Consider the following 7,613-nt stretch of genomic DNA (forward strand, 5'->3'; position numbering starts at 1 on the left):
ATGTTCACTTATAACTATGTATGATTATATTCCGTTGTCTATGTTCACCTGCCGTTATCCTCTTATCTAATTGGTGTGTGTGTGTGTGTGTGTGTGTGTGTGTGAATCTTACAAACTCGTCAAACCAAAGACTTCTTACGTTTTGATTCCCTTGACACAGCCCCCAGCTAGCTGACTTGTATATGAGAAGAGACTTCACCGAAGTGGTTGTACATATTTTGATTTATATAAAATAAGCTGGAGGCTTTGCCGAGCGATGGAAGGTTTGTGTATATAATTCCTGCTAAGCACTTCGTCTGTATAATTTGTTTAAATGGAAGCGAAAAGATCTGAGTGTCACCTGTAGTCCCCAAATGCAACACCCACAGCCGCATACCACCAGAATCGACCCCACACTACTGACAACCCTGTACCACCATCACCCTGCTGCTGCTGCCTCCGGTAATGTCTCGGTAAATCCCCCTCTGGTCAATGTCCTCTTTGTCCTGCATCTCTCCTCTTTGGCTTAAGTTGGCGCCCTCATCCTCTTTGCTCCCCTCTTTATCCTTGTCCTCTTTGTGCATGCCAATTCCCCCTCTCCTCCTTGTCTCTCTTCGCCTTGTTTCATTGTTTCTCTCCTTGTAACTATCTCGTGCATTGCATTCAGCGTCTCGCTCTCCTTCTATTCTGATCTCACCAGAGTGTTGGAGAGCAAAACTTGCCAATACGGCAAATGACACCTTCGTTAAAATAAGTTTCATTAATGTTAAACTGTTTTGGAGTAGTAGAACTGACACGTATGGCAAGATGAGGTTTTACACCGATCGAAACGTGTTGAGTAAAAGATTTGCCCTAAAGTCACTTAACAGTGTGGAACTGTTATTTGGCAGCGTCGAATTATTTCCCCTCACTCGTCTCATTGGCCTTGTTACACATCCAGACTCCTCTTGTGCCGTCGTGCAGTGCGCTGTGAGTGATCATTACAAACATTACCTCTCTCTTCAACACCAGCGGTGTCAACTGGCTTCTCTGGGAGATATCCCTCTTCCTCAACACCAGCGGTGTCAACTGGCTTCTCTGGGAGATATCCCTCTTCCTCAACACCAGCGGTGTCAACTGGCTTCTCTGGGAGATATCCCTCTTCCTCAACACCAGCGGTGTCAACTGGCTTCTCTGGGAGATATCCCTCTTCCTCAACACCAGCGGTGTCAACTGGCTTCTCTGGGAGATATCCCTCTTCCTCAACACCAGCGGTGTCAACTGGCTTCTCTGGGAGATATCCCTCTTCCTCAACACCAGCGGTGTCAACTGGCTTCTCTGGGAGATGTCCCTCTTCCTCAACACCAGCGGTGTCAACTGGCTTCTCTGGGAGATGTCCCTCTTCCTCAACACCAGCGGTGTCAACTGGCTTCTCTGGGAGATATCCCTCTTCCTCAACACCAGCGGTGTCAACTGGCTTCTCTGGGAGATATCCCTCTTCCTCAACACCAGCGGTGTCAACTGGCTTCTCTGGGAGATGTCCCTCTTCCTCAACACCAGCGGTGTCAACTGGCTTCTCTGGGAGATGTCCCTCTCTCTTCAACACCAGCGGTGTCAACTGGCTTCTCTGGGAGATGTCCCTCTTCCTCAACACCAGCGGTGTCAACTGGCTTCTCTGGGAGATATCCCTCTTCAACACCAGCGGTGTCAACTGGCTTCTCTGGGAGATGTCCCTCTTCCTCAACACCAGCGGTGTCAACTGGCTTCTCTGGGAGATATTCCTCTTCCTCAACACCAGCGGTGTCAACTGGCTTCTCTGGGAGATATTCCTCTTCCTCAACACCAGCGGTGTCAGCTGGCTTCTCTGGAAGAGTAGAGCCATCTCTCAACACCAGCGGTGGTAACTGTCTTCTCTTGGAGAGCAGTGTGTCTGACAAGAGTACGGGTGGGAGGACTCTGGCCTCCATCACTCCTTGCGTTGATTCATCTATACGGGATACACCTCTTGTGTCATTACACTGACCTCGAAATGGCAGGCATTAAATGCGTAATGGGGGGAAACGGGAGGTAATCTGACTTCAGTGACTCCATTTCCGTAAATCAAGAATCAGAAATATCAAGGCACGTCCGGTGAAAGAGTCTGTGATTGAAGCATTAAGTCACTGAAGACTAACTTCCCCTTCCACCGAACCCATCACACTCAAAACAAGACCCTCTCCTCCACACACACAAGACCCCCCTTCGCTATACACACAAAACAAGACCCCCTCCCATAATATCAAGACCCCCACACAAAATCAAGCCCCCCTCCCCTCCACAATACAGGCCAAGTGTCTCTTGACAAGGGCTTTTGACAACTGGTAACAATGTATTAGAACAGGAAAAATATTCACGCGGACGTTTTCCTGTTTCTGGTTACTTGCGCCGTTTAAGGGATACTGTTTGAATGACCCGTTTAATGGGCGAACAGAGCGGGGCATCCACTAATGAGCCAAATTGACAATACGTTAATCTTTATTATAAAGCTTTATTTATTGAATTAAGGCTCGTTAAGTCTCATTAACGAGGTAATGAGGCCTAACGAATTTTTTTTTTTACGAGATAAGCTTCATTGGGTTTCAGTAACGAAGTGAAAAACTTCGTTAAGAATCAGTGACAAGGTAATAGCCTCGTTAAATTTCATTAATGGAAAGGTCACGGGTTTAGTTAGGAGATAACGGCTGTTTCATTAAACTCAACGAAATTAAACGTAGTATCACTTCCAAAGAGTTAGACGCCTTTGAAACTAGTCTCAACACACTGCAGATTACTGCCTAACCGGTGTTTACATCATTGAGTCGATTTTGTGGCAGCAGGTGAGAGGGCACTTGTGGTGTCAAGACGACACTTACAATAACTATAATTATTAAAGGGGTGGAGGGGTAAGCCAGTGGAAGGCCTCTGTCAGATGACCAAAAGCTCCAACTGTGGGGTCATCATATGACTGACTCGCGTCGGGAAATACTTGTCCTGTTTCCTGACCAACCTAACCTGAATTTGGGTAGGGATGGAAATGTTGGGGGAAAGGAGCAGAGTGTGTGTGTGTGTGTGTGTGTGTGTGTGTGTGTGTGTCAGCGTGTGTGTTTTGGCTTGAGCGACCTGCACCACACTGTGTGTAGCGTAATGTATTCGCCTGGTTTACCTGTATGGACGTGTACACACTATTTTTGTGAACAGGATACAACTGGTGTACCAACCCTGCCGACCAGGTCGACCAGCCAGGTAGCGTCGACCTGGCCGCTAGCGCTGGCCGCACCAGAGAGGTCTCAGATATGGGACCTCCACCTGTACGTTCTGTCACTAATTTAAAATCAATATCGCAGCTATTTGTAGGAATCTGCACCATGTAAATAAAAATACAGACTTTTCAGTGTCCTTTCATTATCCTCTATTTAAATAAACGAAGAAATTATAAACAATTACACTAAAGGACTGAGTAATTATGAACATGAACGACTTAGTAATTATGAACGAGTGATAAACGACTGAGTAATTCTAAACGACAATGGGGCTCTGGTGGCCTGGTGGTTAACGCTCTCGCTTCACACGGTGAGGGCCTGGGTTCGATTCCCAGCCAGAGTAGAAACATTGGACGTGTTTCTTTCCACCTGTTGTCTATGTTCCCCATCAGTAAAATGGGTACCTGGGTGTTAGTCGACTGGTGTGGGTCGCATCCTCTGGTCACAGACCGGGCCGCGGACCCCCGGAACACTCTCCAGATAAACTCCAGATAGTCGTTATTAATTGTCGTTTAAGTACTTATAAACGATTATAAACGACAATTTTAATTCTGTCGTTAATAATTTCATTATAACCGGCAGATTATAAACAACTTTAAACTTGCAAAGGTATATCCAGTATATACAGAGTGTCTGCATATACGGGACAAGAACTGAGAGTATATAGTGCTGATATCAGAACTGAAATGGGACTAATACTGAAGTAGAGTTAATACTGGAATTAAAATAGGGCTAATTAAAATATGGTATCAAAATTTTATGGGGCTAATATTACTAGCCGAAATAGGGCTGATATTAGGTGAAATGGGTTACTAGTAATATTGGGTTGAAATAGACCTGAAAGTGTGGCACTTAGGTACAGTTGTGGTAATCAGGTAATACTGACAAATTGGGTAGGTAATAGGGACTTAGAGTTGCTAAAGGGCTTAAATTGAGCTGACACAGTACTTTTAGAGTAGAAACAGGGCTAATTTGAGTAGAGCTGAAATAGTGCTGATGTCAGTAGAGCTGAAATAGTGCTGACCTAACGCGCTGAGACCAGTTTCTGTAAAACGGTAATAAAACAGCAGAAATAAAAATGTTTTTAATAAAGTTCCCGTAAAGCGGCTGATATAGTTAATGAGGGACTGATACTAGGAATATACAGCTCAAGGGCTGATTTTAATAATATAAAACTGAGGAGACTGATAGTAATATAAAGCTTAAGGGGTGATATTAGTAATATAAAGCTGAGGGCTGAAAGAGGATAACATTTAAGAGGGCTTTAACTAGTACTAAAATCGGACTTTAGTAATATGGGACTGAAAAGGGGGTCTGATATTAATGATACTGTTGCCAGTCCTGTAACAGACGATCAAGATTGAATAGGGCTGAAATAAGCACCATATACATCAGCCCTCACATATCCCCCTATATTAGCATCAGCCCCTACAGATATACTAGCTTCAGCCCCAATATCAATACTAACATCAGCCCCAATATCACTACGAGCATCGGCCCCAATACCAATACTAGCACCAGCCCCATACAAATACTGCCATCAGTCCCCAGATATACTGGCATCAGTGCCATAGAAATGCTGGCATCAGCCCCAAGAGAAATACCGGCATCAGCCCCCCACAGATATACAAGCATCGGCCCCATAATATATATCAGCCCCCATGGAAATAGCCCCACAAAAAACACTAGCATTAGCCCCATAAAAACATCAGCATCAGCCCCAATATAAATACAAGCATTAGCCCCCCAATTTAAATACTAGAATCAGCCCCAATTGAAATACTAGCCTTATCTCCAATTTAAATACTAGCATCAGCTCCCAGGAACTCCAACCCCCCACAACTACTAGCACCAGACCCCACAATACTAGAGTCAGCTCCTACCAATATTACATCAGCCCCCACAATTACTACCACCAGCCTTATAGAAATACTAATACCAACCCCATAGAAACTGGCATCAGCCCCATGGAAATACCAGCATCAGCCCTATAAAAATACTATCAGCCCCATAATAATACTAGCATCAGCCCCCATATAATACTAGATTTAACCCCATAATACTATCAGCCCCATACAAATAGTAACAGAGACGACTTAAGGTACGACTGTGTCCTCCACAGAGACTCCACGAGACATTTGATGAACTGGGATGAGGCACAACTCGTTCTCACCGAACAAGACCTTAGACGCCGACGATGTCTGGAAGCCTCGATAATCGCCGTCACTGATACCACAGAACATAATACAGGCAAAGCACCACCTACTTAACACGAGTCACAATGATACCATTATCTACCCGTCCTCATCCCAACATGTCGTTCTTCAGGTCACCATGTATCACTGTCCACCTATATGTAATGTCTTTCTACCTCTGTAAGAAGTGATCAAGGTCCCAGGACTGAAACTTTTTCTAATGTCCTAGTGTTTGCTTACGTGTTTTTCTAAAATACTAATACGTATTAGTATCAGCCCCATAAACATACCAGTTCCCATAGAAATACTAATATCCTCACAACTAATAGCCCCATATAAATACTAAATATCAGCCCCATAGAATTCCTAATATGAGCCCCCATAAAATACTACCAGCCCCCACAGAAATACTATCAGCCCCATAGAAATACTATCAGTCTCCATAGAAATACTATGTCCCATAGAAATACTATCAGTCCCATAAAAATACTATCAGTCCCCATAAAAATACTGTCAGCCCCCATAGAAACACTATCAGCCCCCAGAGAAATACTATCAGCCTCCATGAAAATACTATCGGTCCCCATAGAAATACTATCAACCCCCATAAAAATACTGTCACCTCCCATAATAATATCAGCCACCACAGAAATGCCACAAGACTGCTGTCAGCTATTTGGTAGTACCATCTGGTCTTGTTAAAAACATCTGACAGACACAAGTGTGCGAGGTGTGATCGGAAGTCATCCAGGGATATATCACTGTGGCTTCCAGGGTCACCAACCCCCAAAACATACAAGGTTCCACGTAGTTCCCAGTAATGGGTCAGGGGACTGTCTCCCTCTTTCTTGAGAACAGAACTGGTGACCACAGCTCCCCAGTGAGGATCCCTCAACGAAGATACCGCTGCTGTTCACCTGTGTATGGGGCAGGTCGAGTAGACAGGGCAACAGAATGTGTTATAATAATTATTTCTACAAGTACAAGGTATACAAGGTATGCATTTCCCGCACATTTGGTTAATTTTGTCCCCAGGATGCGACCCACACTAGTCCACTAATACCCAGGTACCTATTTTACTGCTAGGTGAACAGGGACAGAAGGGTAGAGTCATAGCTCCTCCCCCCCCCTCTTCACTGGTCGCTACTAGGTCCACTCTCCCAGTGCTCCGTGAGCTTTATCATACATCTTCTTAAAGCTAGGTATGGATCCTGCCTCCACTATATCACTCTCCAGACTATTCCAATTCCTGTGTGTGTGTGTGTGTGTGTGTGTGTGTGTGTGTGTGTGTGTGTGTGTGGGTGTGTGTGTGTGTGTGTGTGTAAAGGACTAAGTGGTTAACGCACTGGCCTGAGTTTTAAGACTTTTGCCATGGGTTAAACCCCCATCCGTTCCGTGGTTCGTTTACAATCGTGTTCATGACTCACGAAATCGTAATGACACGATTGCAAACAAACCATACCACGGGCGGGGATAGAACCCGCGATCAGAGAGTCTCAAAACTCCAGACCGTCGCGTTAGCCACTGGACCAGCTAGCCACAATAAGATTCATCCAACTAGGTATATTTCTACACCATAGGAAGGTTAGCATAGGCCACCACTGTGACCACATATGCAAGTTTTTACAGACTAATCTCCAGCTAGCGTGGCCGTAACGAACTGTAGCTCAAGTCCCCTCAAAGCCGTCAACATGACGGCTTTGAGGCCACGCTAGCTGGAGATTCGTCTGTAAAAACTTGCATTTGTGGTCACAGTGGTGGCCTATGCTAACCTTCCTATGGTGTAGAAATATACCTAGTTGGATGAATCTTATTGTGGCTAGCTGGTCCAGTGGCTAACGCGACGGTCTGGAGTTTTGAGACTCTCTGACCGCGGGTTCTATCCCCGCCCGTGTTATGGTTTGTTTACAATCGTGTTATTAAGATTTCGTTAGTCAAGAGTAACGAAATTTATAAGCAACGAGAGTCATTCGTTACTGGCAGTTTCAAAGACGCCAGTTTAGCGTAAACTGACACATTAGCTGAAGCTAATTCACACAGCTGGCGCTTAACACGTCGCCCTTGTATATCTTTGATCTGTATTCCATGTCCCCTTTTGACTCCCCTTCCAAAAAAAAGGACAACCCCTTGAACTCAATCTGGGATTAGCCGTGGGGTTCCATCAAGGTTCCACACAGGCTTC

General features: G+C 45.0%; 1 protein-coding gene across 1 annotated transcript in view; it reads left to right on the forward strand.

Moving 5' to 3' along the window:
* Positions 1-3,365, forward strand: part of LOC128691762 (ras-GEF domain-containing family member 1B-like) — a 169,981-nt gene extending 166,616 nt beyond the window's left edge. Inside the window, exon 11 of the mRNA XM_070101052.1 lies at positions 1-3,365. This exon is cut by the window's left edge and continues 1,594 nt beyond it. The gene's annotated coding sequence lies outside the window, so the exon portion shown is untranslated.
* The last annotated feature ends 4,248 nt before the right edge of the window (positions 3,366-7,613 follow it).

The sequence above is a fragment of the Cherax quadricarinatus genome, chromosome 75 (genome assembly GCF_038502225.1).
Source record: "Cherax quadricarinatus isolate ZL_2023a chromosome 75, ASM3850222v1, whole genome shotgun sequence".
Lineage (NCBI taxonomy): Eukaryota > Metazoa > Arthropoda > Malacostraca > Decapoda > Parastacidae > Cherax > Cherax quadricarinatus.